The sequence below is a fragment of the Penaeus monodon genome, chromosome 26 (genome assembly GCF_015228065.2).
Source record: "Penaeus monodon isolate SGIC_2016 chromosome 26, NSTDA_Pmon_1, whole genome shotgun sequence".
NCBI classification, from domain to species: Eukaryota; Metazoa; Arthropoda; class Malacostraca; order Decapoda; family Penaeidae; genus Penaeus; species Penaeus monodon.
This window is the reverse complement of record NC_051411.1, coordinates 22,045,234-22,062,733: the sequence shown is the minus strand read 5'-3', so window position 1 is coordinate 22,062,733 and position 17,500 is coordinate 22,045,234.

Sequence of the window (17,500 nt, the reverse complement as noted above, 5' to 3'; positions counted from 1 at the left end):
GCTCTGTCCATTTTCTTCTATAAAACGTACACTTTCATATACACAATTAAGTTAGCGAGAGTCTTCGTTAGACAGTGTCTCAAATCTATTAACGTTTTTAAACCTATATTTTTCCAAACAATAAACAATGGTCTCTTATGTATATGTTATATCCAAACAGTCGATTTCACAATAATTGCAAACGTTGTTGAATAGGCATGTTCCAATGTGTAATGGGGAATGTCCATTTTCTGAAGTATCCCCTTAAACTCTCTTTATGTCCCCGGTTATTCTTTTATTTCCATAGGGCTGTTAAGAAGCTTATCGCCAAATATAGACTGTAACTCAGCACAACAGATGAAATTATCACTGAAGTTACTTTAAATATCGGAAGGGACAGCCAGCTAATGCCAAAGTTGATAAAGTGGATCCATCTCTATATCTTACAAACGCGGACCTTCCCTGCCCATGAACTACAGCATATTACGATCCAGAAACATCTCAGAACTATAAGCAGCATCAAGCCAAGGATATTATTTCCTGAGGCCCATCCTGTTGTTGATATAAAATGGGTTTGTAAAGAGCCTGGAGATTTATATCCTCTTGGCTCATATTCCTTGGGTCAGCGTTGGAACGCTCACATTGTATCCACTTGAATGCCCAAATATTTTGCATACTGAATCGTTTCACTCGTTTTTTATGATCATAAAAAAATAATAATAAATTACAGTTCGGGTTTTCTACTCAAATGAGTATCTGCATCTGATTTATTTACAGACTATCTCCATTTCTAACACTACTTGGAGTAAAAAATTGAAATAATCAAATCGAAATAATAACAAACATTAAAGTAGTGCAAAGTTTATTTTACTAATACCATTCAACTTAAAGGTAATACGACTGGACTTAATCTTTCCTTTTAATATGTTTGCAGACAATATTTTTTTTTTTTTTTTTAACGGTAGGTTCATGTCTAAGCCGCCGTGGTCACAGCATGATACTTAATTGTAGTTTTCATGTTGTGATGATCTTGGAGGGGAGTACGTGGTAGGGTCCCCAGTTCCTTTCCACGGAGAGTGCCGGTGGTACCTATTTAGGTAATCATTCTCTCTATTTATCCGGGCTTGGGACCAGCACTTGACTTGGGCTGGCTTTGGCCACCCAGTGGCTAGGTAGGCAATCAAGGTGAAGTTCTTTGCCCAAGGAAACAACGTGGTGGTCGGTGACTTGATCCCTCGAATTCAGACTGCCGTCGTCACAGTCTTGAGTCCGACGCTCTAACCATTCGGCCACCGCGGCCTTGACGATCATGGGCTTCCATGATTTTTTCTTAGCAATTTAGAGCGGTGGTTTGCCATTGCCTTTCGCCCGGTGTTTTTTTTTTTTTTTTTTTTTTTCGAGTCACCATCTCTATTTACCCGGCACTGACTTGAGCTGGCTTGGCCACCCAGTGGCTAGGTAGGCAATCGAGGTGAAGTTCCTTGCCCAAGGGAAACAGCGCGCCGGCCGGTGACTCGAACCCTCGAACTCAGATTGCCGTCGTGACAGTCTTGAGTCCGACGCTCTAACCATTCGGCCACCGCGGCCCCCGCAGACAATATAGATGGTATAAATAAAGAACTGAGAATATCGCTCTGCTTCACACCTATATTGTTTTCGAAGTGCTCAGACGCTGTTCTTGGCATAACCAGTCCAGGATTAGGGAATTCCCTATCGCCCAACTTACCCAAAAAAAAGGGGTGATTCCCAAAAACAATAAAAATGAGACGCCTGATTTTGGGGCCCTTTATTTTATAAAACTTTATGGTATTGTTACGCGGCCGGCCTCTCTCCCCTGCCACCAACACTAGGGGGGCTGGGGCAGACGGCGTGCTTTTAAAACAGGGGTCGTGAACACTAAAACAGCCCCAAAGGGGGGGCCCCAAAACACCCCAGCGCCCCCAGAAACCCACGAGGGGAACCCCCCAAGTGGCGGGGCCCAGGGCACAAATAAACCAAAATGATTCTTTCCTTTTTTTCCCACAATTTTTTTACCCGTAAAACCTTTTTTAGAGGCACAATTGGGGGAAACCAGCATTCACAGGGGGGGGGGAAACGTACAGCTTTTAACCGGGCAACAAAAAGTTTTAAGGCCCAAAAAGGGCACACACGAGGTTTTCACAGGAGCAAGCACCCAACGGCCTCCCCCCGGCTTTTTTCCTTCCGCTTTTCCCTCCCCACCAGCTGTTCATTTTTTCCCCGGCCCCCTTCATGTTAACGGCTTCCCAGGTCATCCTTTTCATGTTAACACATTTTTTCCGCACAGGCCCAAAGACCCCGGGCATGAAAAAATATCCCCCCCTACAAGCAACGCCCCCGTTTGCTCTGACATACTAAACCTGAAAAAAAACTACAAAAAAATTTAAAAAAAATCTTTTCCCCAAACAAACAAATCTCTTTCAAAAAAAAGAAACCGTAATTAAAAATCAGTTCTCAGAAACAAAAAAAATTTTTTCATCCAGCGGGCTTTCTTCGCTCTTCCGCGGGGGGTCGCTCCTGGAGGAGGTGGGGGCGGCGGAAAGATTGGCAGTGGCACCCAGAGGGGTTTTCTCCTCCCCAAAACCCCCTGGCTCTGGTCACGCCCTAAAATCCCGCTACTGGGGTTTAACGTCATCTTCTTTTTAAACCAGGGCCCCCGGGAAAGGTACTTCCGGGCCCATGGTAAGCCAAGCCAGTCCACGTGGAAAACAAAACGGCCCTTTTTCCCCCCCCGCCCTCTGCGAATTCGATGGGTTTGCCCATCAGAGGGGGCCATTTAACCATGTTTGGGGGGGCCCTTTCCCCGGGGCCTCTGTAGTTTGGGCGAGACCCCCCGCTTCCGCCCGGGGGTTAAATCCCAGCCCACTCCGTCCCTTTTTTGTCCCTCATTTTTTCCTCATGCGCCGGTAAATAGGTCCCCCTTTCAGGCACGACTACCTTGGGGGCCCCCCCCCCCTTGCCACGCACTCGTGGGTTGCACTTCCCCCCAGGTTAGCGGCCCCCCCGGTGCGCCAAGCCCCTCCGGACGAAGTCGGGAAAACGGCCCCACCCCAAACCCAAACTCCTTTTTTTCCCCAAACGACTTTTTCTGGCGGTCCCATTTCCTCAAAAGTGCCCACCCTTTGCCCAGCGGGCACCTTCGGGGCCTTTCGGAGAAGTTAGCTCCCAAACACTGTAAAAAACCCCCTCCCCTGGTCCAACAAGGCTCCGCCCAACTGCTACGCCATCACCACTGCGGGTTTTGAATGGGTTTCCAGGGGCCCCTCTACTCCCACGAATCATTTCTGACGGGTCGACACCGGTTTTTCTAGACCCCCTTCCCCGGGGGGCAAGGTGCAGCCCGCTCGGGCCTTTAGCTACCCTCTGCAAAAACCAACCTCTGGAAAAAAGGGGAAACATTTTCACCTTTCCCCCTCACCACTTCCCCCAAAGGGTCGACACATGCCTTCTCTGCATCGGTATTCAAGGCCCACAAGCAGGGGCTCGTCCAGTTTGGCCCATACCCCGGGCAGCCGCTGCACCTGCTGCCCACCCAATAGACCCCCCACGGGCCCCCTTGATTTTCCCCAAAAATTTGCCCCTTTGAACACCACCTCTGGGTCATCTGGAAGTCGAATAGGGGCCCCAACATATCAGGCCACACTAGGGCTTCTCAGCCCAGGGGTCCACGTCAGGGGGCCCTGGTTTCCCCCTCTATTGAGCCCTCCACCTGCTCGTGCTGGTTCGACGGCAGCTTACCCAAATCGGGGGCCCCCGGGGGAAACCCAGGACGGGTGGGTTTTTGGGCCCCCCTTTTCCCCGAGTTTTTTTTGCCTCTAACCCCTTCCTTTGCCCTTTGGACATGCACTCGGAGGTGACCATCCTACCCCAGTCCCTTTCAGCACTGGGCCGGGAAAAAAAATCCCTTCCGGGTTTTTTTTGGGACGTGTTTTCCGCTCCCTCTTCAACTGACTACGTCTTGCCCTAACCTCTCCCCCACCCCAACACAACCTTTTTTAAAATTCTCGGGGTCACCTTCCCCAATGCTACCTTCTCCAAATTTAGCCTTCCCCGGGCCCCCAGGGCCCCGGCGGGGCTGAGCAAACTGGGGCCCCAGGCCAAATGGGTTTCCCTTTAGGGAAAGGGCCCCGAACTTCCCCAAGGGCCCCGCCAGCGCCACCTGCCCGGTCCTCAGGGTTTGCCTTTCTTGGTAGAATTTTCAGCGGGTTGGGCCTGCAAAGCGTCAACAAAGAAATCGCGGGGCCCCGGGCCCACGATCATCTCTTCCGCAGCCGCAGGTTTCCCTCCTTTCCACCCCCTCCCCAAACCTGCCCCCAGCTGGGACAGTGGGTTTCCCAAACCCCACGGTCCCCCTTCTTCAAGTGGGCCCGATTACCTCGGCCCCGGTGGTGGGGCCCCAAACGGCGGTTTTTTTAAAACCTCTGCCACGCTGGGGTAAAAAAGGCATTTTTTGGGGGGGCGGCAGATGCCCCAGCCCTTCCCCCCCGCGGGGCCCCTTAACGTTTTTACTAGCTGCAGGGCCCCTTCCCCTTTCCCGGGCCCCGCCCTGGGGAGTGCCAGCATTTCAAATTTGGGGGACATAAAGCCCCCCCAGGCCACCTTCCCGTCGTACTCCGCCGGCTTACGCCCCCAAAATGTCTGGAGGCCGAGGGGGTGCAGGGTTTGGGGAAAACCCCTGCCGTGAACTAACCCCGCCCGGGGGGGGGAGGGGGGGGTGAGGGAAAGGAAAGAGGCCCGGGGTTTACCGGGGTCCGAGTTTGCCGCCCCCTATACCCAAGGGAAACGTTCCGATGGGTCCCCGCCTTCCCGCAGCGACCACTGGCTTTCCCAAACGATGCTGGGGAGGCCCCGGGGTTTTTTCCCGCCACGGGGCCCAAAGGGAACCCCATAAATCTGACACTCGGGCATCTGTTGCCAGAACCTCGTTTGCCTTCTCTGCTTGCAAGTTACTACCTTGATGCCACCTTTCCTCCTTCACTTCCTCCCTCAGGCCCTGAACCTCGCCCTTCAGAGTCTGCACCTCCTCCATCAGTTCACTCTTCACGCTGTTGCAGGCCTTGTCGGTGTACTGCTGAGTTTCCATCTTCACAGATGCAAGATTGCTCTGTAGCACCTCAACAAGTCGGCAGAACTGTTTCTTTGCCTTCCTTGCCTGCATCTCGACGAGATGGTGCGCCTGCTCGTGTGCCCTCTGTGCCTGCTCTTCCGCCCTTTGTGCCATTTCCTCCCTCATACCGGCCAGCATGGCAGTGATCAGGTCCATCTGGCTCGGCTTCACCTCACTCGTGCCTGCCTCAGTCATAGCTCCTCTCCCTCATGGCTGCCGCCATCTTTGGACGACATGATAAATCGGCGCGTCACTGATCAAATATCACAAATCCCACTTCTGACACCATTTGTTACGCCGGCCGCCTCGTCTCTCTGCCACCAACACAAGGCAGGCTAGGCAGACGGCGTGCTATTCACAGGGTCGTGAACACTGAACAGCTCCAAGAGGCACCAAGCACCACAGCGTCCCAGAACACCACGAGGGGAACCGCCAAGTGGCGAGGCATGGCACGAAATAAACACAAAATGACAGTCTTTCCTTTATTTACACAAGTTATTTACCCGTACACTTTTCTAGAGGCACAATATAGGGGAAACCAGCATGTCACACTGCACGATACAGCTTATAACAGGGCAACACAAAGTTTATCAGGTAACAAGGCACACACGAGGTCTTCACAGGAGCAGCACCCAACTGCCTCTCCCGGCTTGTTCCTCCGCTCCTCCGCTCACAGCCAGCTGCGTCATGTTTGCCCAGGTCCCTTCATGTTAACACATGCCCAGGTCATCCTTTTCATGTTAACACATGTTTCACACAGAGACAAAGACCCACTGGCGTAGCAGTATTTTTCAGTAAAAAAAAGTATTATGGCGTGTTATCTGTTTATTCCTGCAGATTTAATTACTGCAAAGAGGGACTAAAATAAAACGGGGTTAATGATGTATTGTTTTATATAGTAAGTACATAAATACAATAAAATCTCTTCCTCTCTCTATTTACACACACACACACACACACACACACACACACACACACACACACACACACACATATATATATATATATATATATATATATATATATATATATATATATATATATATATATCATATACATATCATATTCTATGATATATACATATAAAAATCTATTTGTCTATTTACCTATTTATACCTTGACGCTTTTTAAAGATTTCATTCTTCATTTCTTGCTTCCGAATTCTGTATTGTGAAATTAGCCGTGAGCAATCACCTTGTTTGGCCTGTTCATTTCGAGCCCAGCCTGAAACTCAACCTTAAAATTCAAACCTCCAAAAGAACCCGTTCTTTTGGCGGTTTGAATTTTACAAACTTGCTATTATTGGATTTCACCCATCTGGCACAGCTAATGGCGTCTGGGGCAAGAGGCGAGGAAGTTGGCATGGGCAGACACAGCTTCCTTTCTTGGCCTCACTCGGGGTCACCTTGCTCCTTGCTTTGTCGCCCTCTTCTTGACCTCAGAGTTATGTCTCTGCTTTACCTCCTATCGTTTGGTTTTACAATTCTGCTGACATTTAATCGCTACAAAGCATCTTAATAATTATTCATAGTTATCTTATTTACAATCAGCCGTTACTCACGTTTCACATTTCATGTATTTTAATAGTTAAACTGAAATGGAAACCTTAGGAAATTAATGTCACAAGCTTTTTCATATAATAACGCTCACTTTACATTACCTTAGTAATCTTATATTCCTTGAACACTGACTGGGGTAATATACGGGAATGATACTTAATAATATTTACAAAAATAACATAGTTATATAAAACAAGACAGTAAAATTATTTCATGCTAACCTGTAACAGTTCATAAGAATTAATTATTGCATAAAATAAATAATATATGATGCAATGTTTAGTTTTATCAGTCCATGATTACGTCTCTCGTACATTACTGATTACATTATTATCGATATATGCTACTGGAAAGAATATTGTCGGATTTTCTATTTCTGTTAAAATGTAAGAGTTGCTGGCACGGTTGTATGATGTATAATCATTAATAAAATGGATGGATTGGCTTTTCTAAGTTTAGTATCTTTTTTTCTTTAATATTTTCAATCGATTAAATTCATATTTATAGAATCCACGACTATCTTCGATGTGTAATTCACCCAGCAGACTATTTAGACACAGGTCTTTTTGGGACGATCTCTCCACGGGATATAGTGCAAAATGTGACCAATCTTGCTCTGTAGCTGAACGACACTAGCCATGGCCAAGATCGAAATAGTACTTATATGGACTTTGGGCATGGCTGTAGAGATCCCCCGAACAGCCTCACCGGAGGTCTGTCACCAGAGCCGGTTTGGTCACACTATGCAGTGTCCCCCCGTAGAGAAACATCGTTCCAAAAACGACCAAAGTGCCTCTTGGATGAACTACGCATCGAAGATAGTCATGGGTTCTATGAATATTGAATTTAATCGAGTTTAATCGATTGGAAATATTCCAGTAAGAAGACACTAAACTTAGAAAAGCCAATTTACCCATTCTATTAATTATCATACATCATATAACCGTGCCAGCTACCCCGATACCTCACATTTCAACAGAAATAGAAAATCTGACAATATTCTTTACAGTCTTTCCAATAGCATATGCTGCTATTAGTGTAATCAACAATGTATAACAGATGTAATTATGGACTGATAAAAACTGAAGTTGGCAGGAAGCAAATACTACAACTGAAATTGGGTAAAATATTAATTGTTGATCGTGACACAATTTTGCCAGCCGTTCGATTTACACCGTGCAAAGCTGTTGCTTTTTGTATTGTTATTTCTAACTTTCTGCTATCATGATTTTTGTGGGTGGCATTCCATAGTTGTTCTCTGGTTCTCACTTGTCCACAAGGGATTTTCATTTCGATTCCCTTCACAGAGCGGGATACTTCCCCAGTATCCCACTCTGTAAATGGATTCCTGGGCAGAAAGGATTACTGTGACCGCCCCTTTAGCAAACATTCCACTCCCGAGGTCAGTGCTTTCCGATTTTACAATATGTAGATGCCAAGCATTGCTAGCCGGATATTCAAACTTTTTCTTGTCTACACAAGTATATCATAATCAAATAAACTTAATATGAAAAATGTACAATATATGTAGATGATGTAATTATAATTCACGAAAACCATCCATATAAGAGATAAATATTATTACGAAGAAAAAATAAAATCACATTAACGACCATTTTGTTATAAGTTGTGGTCACATATCTGTAGATAAAGAATTTATATACATGTTCACAGATAATTATAGTTATAATTTATCAAACAAACTCACAGCATATCTATTTTTATATAATATTACCTGAATGTAGAATAAAGCAGTAGGGTTGTTGTATGCCATAAAGATAAATAGGCCAACCCGAGATAACTCCATATTTAAATTCCACATGATGTCTTATTTCCGCTGACAAAAAACTGTCTTACGACACTAGAAATTGTCGCAAACTTCATTCGCGACACTTCCCAGGCTGGTCGCGACAGCAACTCTGCCATTGTTCCTACGCTGTTGCCAAAGGCTCGACTCCACCCCTATTTTTAAGAATCATGCTTCAGTTGACGAATCTGATTTTATTTTTGAATTATATTAAATTATCAACCACTGTTTTATTGATATTATTTTAGGAAATAGCAGTATATACAAGTACACACAAGAAGTAAACTGATTATGTAGAACATAATATAAATTTCTGTAATATTCTTTTGACCATTCAAACACATTCTGTGAACAAGACATGGCAGTCAGAGATGCTTACCGTATCTCATTCGTCATGGAACACTTTTGGAGACGCCCAATGCTAAAGCATAAATGCTATGATAAAAAACAATAATGACTATTGTTACCTGTGCATGACATTGAAATGTGTTGATCAAAAGCGTAGGCATACGAAAGATAAATCAGAGTTTCGCTCTTCTTAGCCTCGGCCTTATTAACATGAAAGGATTTTCACTATGATAGTAATGTAGATTTTCAAGATAAATATTTTGTTGCTAGAGCATGGCGGTCTAGTGAAATGTTCACCTGTTTTCTCATACTGCCTAAGTATTGAGAAATAAATTTAGGATCACATTATGGTTATAGAAGTAGAATATCTTATATCACATTACATATCTCCATAATAAATGAAAATTGAAAAGAAAACATGCATATGTACATTATATATATATGTGTGTGTGTGTGTGTGTGTGTGTGTGTGTGTGTGTGTGTGTGTGTGTGTGTGTGTGTGTGTGTGTGTGTGTGTGTGTGTGTGTGTGCATATATATATACTATAAATATATATATATATATATATATATATATATATATATATATATATATATATATATATATATATATATGCATATATATATCATCATCATCATCATCGAGGGGCTAACACCGACGGGGGTGCATGGCCGCATCCACCCTTCGCTTCCCTTGAGGTGAGTCTCAAAGCAGGCTCATCTCTAATTCCTCGCACCAGGTCTCGTCGATCTACCCCAGCCATGACCTCCTGGGTCGTCCCACAGGCCTCCTCCACCCACGGTTGTCTCGCAAAGAGAAGTGAACCGAGCCAGGAAAATCTATAAATAACCTACTCTTTTCGTCGTATCTGTGATGGGCACTCGTGACATTCCCTATGGGTATCTACGAATCACATGATCGCTTGGGAATTACCCAAAACATGCAAGTGACTTTAAGAGGGTGAGAAGAGTGTGATTAATAAGCGAATAATCATTCTAGCTTAAACCCTAGTGGACGTAACTGCGGGTCACACCGACTCAAAGTTGCCGATCGAATGAATAACTTCGGTTTTACCTGTACCTACTTTTGAACGTCGGAGTGGAGATCTCTTAGGCTATTTACACAACCTCAGGTAATATCGGGAAATCCTGTGCACTATGATATGGGGGGAGATCCTACGCTATAATCAAAATAACAAATTTATATAAAATCATGTTACAAGCCCCGTTCTAGCGCCAATAGAACGTGTCACTAATGAGCGATCTAATGGTGCTACGGTTAATCCCCTAGGTGTCAACAAAACAACAACAACCAAATTACGGGAAAAACGAGCGGTCCTCTCTTGACCCTTTCCATGTCTCAGCCGACCGGAAAAAGAGAAAGTGAGGTCAGGTCGAGACGGGAAAAACAAGAGGTCATCCATTGACCATTTCCACAGCCCATCCGACCGGAAGGGAGAAGGTGCGGTCAGGTTGAGTTGAGGGGAGGAACGAGATAAAATGGAATAATATTCGTGATAGGATAAAATCACAAATGTGTTAAATATGTTGCAGTTGAAAGAACATAAATCTCTAAGAACGAGAGAAATTAATTAACTACTTAACTAACAAACGATATTCTTTTTTGTTGACAACATACCGTGATCACATAGTAATGCGATCTGAGGTCAGAAAAATAGTGTGAGAACGTGCCATTTGCTGTCACTTAGCATTTTTACCCAACAAAACCAATGGCTTAACACATTTATGGGAGAAGGAAGGGAAAAGCAATAGAGAGGAAGGGCCCAAACGTGTACTTACGTGTTTTTTTTCTTAGACATGTCTTGGAGCGGTCGAGCGGTTTTTCTTTGGAGGTTTTGCGTTTGTGCTATGAGCCTAAAGGACGCAGCGACCACCCTGCCACCAGATATAACGGTGCACAGTAATGGTAGTCAATGTACGGAGGACTCACAACACATGCAAAGGAACACAAAACTATGACGACCTTCGCTGGGTAAATGTGGTGAGCGCGGTCGCGGTGTAGGATCAACCTGCCTGGAGGGGGAGGGCTAGGCCAACCTTACCACGCCGGGCGCTAAGCACAAACTGTCGGGTCAGGCGAGGTCAGATAACATCGTCATCTACGCTCTCGCTGAATCAATGGTTCTTATTTAGGATTTGGAGCCACATTTGTGTGTGTGTGTGTGTGTGTGTGTGTGTGTGTGTGTGTGTGAAAATATATATACATATATATATATATATATATATATATATATATATATATATATATATATATATATATATATGTTGGTCTCTGTATGAATGAATGTATGAAAGCAACATCTACTTATACACACTTATCTGCCTACCTAAATATAGAATAATAATATTATGATAAACATAATAATTGGTTTAGTTTAGTCCTTTATTTACCACCCTGGTTAACTGCACAGGCCTGGTTCCAGCTGTGGTGCATTTGATGCATGGTCATTACAGTGGGTCTTTGTCTCTGTGTGAAACATGTGTTAACATGAAAAGGATGACCTGGGCATGTGTTAACATGAAAGGGACCTGGGCAAACATGACGCAGCTGGCTGTGAGCGGAGGAGCGGAGGAACAAGCCGGGAGACGCGGTTGGGTGCTGCTCCTGTGAAGACCTCGTGTGTGCCTTTGTGACCTGATAAACTTTGTGTTGCCCTGTTATAGGCTGTATCGTGCAGTGTGACATGCTGGTTTCCCCTTGTATTGTGCCTATAGAAAAGTGTACGGGTAAATAACTTGTGTAAATAAAGGAAAGACTGTCATTTTGTGTTTATTTCGTGCCCTGCCTCGCCACTTGGTGTTTCCCCTCGTGGTGTTCTGGGGACGTTGTGGTGCTTGGTGCCTCTTGGAGCTGTTCAGTGTTCACGACCCTGTGGATAGCACGCCGTCTGCCTAGCCTGCCTTGTGTTGGTAGCAGAGAGACGAGGCGGACGGCGTAACAAATGGTGTCAGGAGTGGGATTTGTGATATTCGATGCAGGTGGAGGGCTCAGTAGATGGGAAGCCATGCCACCTGACAGTGGACACTGGGGCTGAGAAGACCCTAGTGCGGCCTGATATGGGCCAGGAAGCTACTCCGGGGGCCATGGTGAAAAAGAAGATGACGTTAGCCCCAGTAGCGGCGATGAGGACGTGGCAGACGCTGACCGAAATGAGGACGAGCATTTGGACGGTGAGGGCGATGCAACAGACGTCAATGGTGACCATGAGCCAGGTTCTTGGGGGAGAAGATACCCCTCTGGGTGCCACTGCTAATCTACCGCCGCCCACACCTCCTCCAGAGCGACCCCAGCGAGAGCGAAGAAAGCCGCGCTGGATGAAAGATTTTTGTGTTTCTGAGAACTGATTTTTAATTACGGTTACTTTTGTTTGAAAGAATTTTGTTTGTTCCTGAGGACTAATTTTATTTAAATTTTCTGTAGTTTGTTTCAGGTTTAGGTATGTCAGAGCAGACGGGTCGTCTGCTTGATAGGTGGGGATAGTGCTACGCCAGTGGGTCTTTGTCTCTGTGCGAAACATGTGTTAACATGAAGGGACCTGGGCAAACATGATGCAGCTGGCTGTGAGCGGAGGAGCGGAGGAACAAGCCGGGAGAGGCAGTTGGGTGCTGCTCCTGTGAAGACCTCGTGTGTGCCTTTGTGACCTGATAAACTTTGTGTTGCCCTGTTATAGGCTGTATCGTGCAGTGTGACATGCTGGTTTCCCCTTGTATTGTGCCTATAGAAAAGTGTACGGGTAAATAACTTGTGTAAATAAAGGAAAGACTGTCATTTTGTGTTTATTTCGTGCCCTGCCTCGCCACTTGGTGTTTCCCCTCGTGGTGTTCTGGGGACGTTGTGGTGCTTGGTGCCTCTTGGAGCTGTTCAGTGTTCACGACCCTGTGGATAGCACGCCGTCTGCCTAGCCTGCCTTGTGTTGGTAGCAGAGAGACGAGGCGGACGGCGTAACAAATGGTGTCAGGAGTGGGATTTGTGATATTCGATGCAGGTGGAGGGCTCAGTAGATGGGAAGCCATGCCACCTGACAGTGGACACTGGGGCTGAGAAGACCCTAGTGCGGCCTGATATGGGCCAGGAAGCTACTCCGGGGGCCATGGTGAAAAAGAAGATGACGTTAGCCCCAGTAGCGGCGATGAGGACGTGGCAGACGCTGACCGAAATGAGGACGAGCATTTGGACGGTGAGGGCGATGCAACAGACGTCAATGGTGACCATGAGCCAGTTCTTGGGGCAGAAGATACCCCTCTGGGTGCCACTGCTAATCTACCGCCGCCCACACCTCCTCCAGAGCGACCCCAGCGAGAGCGAAGAAAGCCGCGCTGGATGAAAGATTTTTGTGTTTCTGAGAACTGATTTTTAATTACGGTTACTTTTGTTTGAAAGAATTTTGTTTGTTCCTGAGGACTAATTTTATTTAAATTTTCTGTAGTTTGTTTCAGGTTTAGGTATGTCAGAGCAGACGGGTCGTCTGCTTGATAGGTGGGGATAGTGCTACGCCAGTGGGTCTTTGTCTCTGTGCGAAACATGTGTTAACATGAAGGGACCTGGGTAAACATGATGCAGCTGGCTGTGAGCGGAGGAGCGGAGGAACAAGCCGGGAGAGGCAGTTGGGTGCTGCTCCTGTGAAGACCTCGTGTGTGCCTTTGTGACCTGATAAACTTTGTGTTGCCCTGTTATAGGCTGTATCGTGCAGTGTGACATGCTGTTTTCCCCCTGTATTGTGCCTATAGAAAAGTGTACGGGTAAATAACTTGTGTAAATAAAGGAAAGACTGTCATTTTGGCGGTTCCCCTCGTGGTGTTCTGGGGACGCTGTGGTGCTCGGTGCCTCTTGGAGCTGTTCAGTGTTCACGACCCTGTGGATAGCACGCCGTCTGCCTAGCCTGCCTTGTGTTGGTAGCAGAGAGACGAGGCGGTCGGCGTAACATAATGCTATTACATTTGATTTTTAGGCTATAACATTATTATGATAAGTACTATATCAGTTAAAGGAAAGGAACAATTACACAGTCCTTTATCTACTTATCTGCCACGCCGGTGTACAGCTTGGGCGTGGGAAGGCATTGCTACATGTGGTATGCGGTTATGTGATACTACATTCAAAATTTAGGATACATAAATATATCTTCTAATGCACCAGTTGATAGGAAATAGTTACATAGTTCTCCGTACCTCATGATAGGTGGTCTGAAAGGCTGAGATATAATGTACAAGTGTTCGCTTATATTCTTCATTACACAGTTTACACTCAGTTTCTTCGACATTACAAACTGTACTGACCTGTTAATACAGTCTATATCCAAGCCTGATTCTTGCGGTTACAACATCACACTGTCTTGTTCTTGTTTTATATAAACCATAAATGAACGAATCTTGCGTAAACCGGTCATAGTACTTTATGCTACAGCTTTCAGGCCGTTGAGAATTAATCAACTCAGTTAAGTCCTTTGGAGGAAGCTTGAATGATGTGTAAAATCCTAGGAAAAGGTACCCTAAGATCTATATCCACACTTTCCTTGTCACATGCTGACTTTGCTAGGCGATCAACATGCGATGGAATCCACACAAAACGTATATCATGGCCTCGATCTTTTACACGTTGCACGTTTATCCTGATGTCATTTGCAATATTTCATGCACTTTTGTCTAGCGTTCAGAGCCTCGGTTGTACTCTGTGAATCGCAGATTATTCCTGAGCCCTTGACTCAATAGAAATTCGGTGACCATGAGTATTCCTGCCAACTCAGTTTCCGTAGTGCTAGGCCAGTCATGAACCCTCCTACAATCCTGGTGCTGCAAACTATTGTTTTTATATACAATAAAAGCGCATCCTGCTCTGTTTCCAGACTGCAAGGATCCGTCAGTGTAGCATTCATATGCACTGGACAGAGTTTCATGATGCTCATTTACAATTGCAAATGCATACTGCTTAAGTATGCATTTGCTCGTCTTTTTTGGAGGCAGCCGCATAATATATACATATTTTCCACAGTGGAACAGAACGTCCATGTACGATCTTAGTTATGGGTATGTTCAGCTGAGCTAAGTATTTACATGTTAATTGTACCCATGGTACAAGTAATATGTAAATTATGAAGAAATTATGAATCGATGTTGTCGTTCAAAGTTAGCTCCACTATTCTATTTTTTAGTTGTCTTTGGAACTATTTTATTTGGTATTCCTTTCGTAAACACTAGGTAAATTAAGTTCTGTTCACATATTCACAATCTTTGTTGTTCTAGGGGCACCGAGAATGATCCTCATGGCCTCATTTTGTACAATTTCTAAACTAGAAATTCTGATTCTTTGAACAGTACTAGGTGTTATGTATGATAATCTATGACTGACCGTATGTATGACAAGTAAAAAGAGTCTCGCAATATTGACATTGATACCATGGTCTTTGCCAACAATTGTCCTAGGTGGCTTCAACCGCTCCCACAGCCTTTTCAGGTTTCTGACGAACTCTGCATCGTTGACATTCACCTCGAGACATTTGTATTGGTGGCAGAGATCTAACTCATTGTCATTTATATGAAACCTTGGCAGAGGGATTGTCTTTGGGTTAAATGCCTTGTTTTTTCAGTTGAGATTAGCAAGCCACTTTCAGTAGCCCTCACTGAAAGTATATCTAAAATCTGTTGCATTCTCTCCTCAGATGGATTTAATGCAAATATCATTGGCATAGCAAATAATGGAGTCATTGCCCTCCAGTGGTATATCGCCTAGTAATCTATGCATTAAGATATTAAATAGCATGGGACTAAGTACACCTCCCTGAGGTGTGCGCGAATTCAAACACTTTTGTATGAGTACTCTTAATGCCCCTGAAGAGAACCTGAGCCGATCGATTCAATAGATACATTTGAATCCATATTAACAGTTTTCCCTGAATACCAAAGGATAATTTCTCTGTTTTCAATATCAAAGGCAGATTAAAGATCAAGAAATACGGTTTGCATGCCTGGGTTTGAATTTGTTAAGTATTCTGCAAAACAGTGCCGACTGCTACGTCCTGGAAGAAACCCAACAGTCTGGGGGATAACTTAGCATTTATGTGATACATCAGTCTGTTCAGAATTATTCCCGCGAGAACTTTGCACAGAGGTCAAGGAAATGGGTCTACATTTGTCAGTATTGGGTTTAGGTATAGGAATGATTAAAATTTTAGTTCAGGAGTTAGGGAGGATTCCTTGTGATAGGCTGAGTTTATACAGATGTAAAAGCGGGTTGCCTGGTACCTGAGCAATGAGGCGAAGGACGCTGTAAGTAATGCCATACTCGCCAGGGGCGGTTGCCTTACCTTCCAGTAGGTCATTACTCAATTCCCACTCGGTTATTTCGGCAAAGTCGGAGGGGTCAATAGCAGCACAGGCTACTGCTATATTAAAAATTCTATCTGTTTTCGACTTGTTCAGTTGATCTTTTATCCCTTGTGGAAGTGAGCTCAACTGAGAATTCCCGGCCCACTGCTCCAGCAGCATATTGTTCTTGTGGACTGTGAAACTGTTTTTAACTCACTGAGTTCCTTGTTGGTTTTACGAAAAAAAAAAAGAAAAAAAATCTGACGTCATATTATCTTTATAACAATTAGCATGCTCCTGAATCCGTTTATGTTTCTTGGCCAGAATTGGGTCATCGATCCACCTCGGTGCATGGGAGGCCTGGGGCCTCTTTTTCTTCATGAATTTTCGTGAACAGACCCATGTGTTATAGTAGTCAGTGGCAACTTTTATTAGATCCTGAGATAAATTTTCAGCAATTGTTATTTATTTCATAGGTGTTATACCAGTCATAGACCCGTGCCTTGAAGTGATGCTCCGGGCCCGGTGGGATAATTATTCTGAGTCTAAGTGATTTAGGGGCTGAGTCGCTGTCTACAGTATAGCCTATTCGTATTGAAAAGTGGTCACTGACTACCTCTCGTACCAGTGAAGTACAGACATTACCATGAACTAGATTTTTGCCAAATACGCAATCTAACCTGCCACTTACGTTCAGTAAGTTTATTTACCACCCTGGCTATGGGCTCAGGCGTGGGCAATCGTGATTACAGTTTTACATATATTTGACATATTACAGTATTCTGTGGCTACTGTAATTGTACATGGTAAAATGAAAATATAAATCATACATCATACAAAAAATATTACATTGATGTGCTTTTGCCACTGTGATTACATAACATTGTTTTTTGTTTACGACAGTTTTATAATAAATTTAGGATATAATACGAGTATATCTTCCAATGTCTCAGATGAAATTAATTATTTACATAGTTCTTTATACCTCATGTTAGGTGGTCTGAAAGGCTGTATCGCATGACATTCCGATATATAGTGCTCAAGCGTTCGCTCGTTTTCTTCGTTACACAGTCTACATCTGGATTCATCTACACTTCTTGCACCGTGCAGTTGCTAGTACATTCTGTAACCTCAACGTACTTTGGCAACAGCCACACCTAGTTTGACTTCGGTGCCACCCGTAAAAAGGTTGCTATCTCTATGCTGATCGTAGTGCCTTATGGGACAGCTTTCAGGCCTTTGTGTGTTTGTCAGGTCTACTAGTTCTTCCTTATGAGAACTTTTCAATATACGTGCAACCCTGGCAAGAGGCATCCCAAGATCTATCACTGATTAACTTTGTTGCAAGCATGTTTCTGAC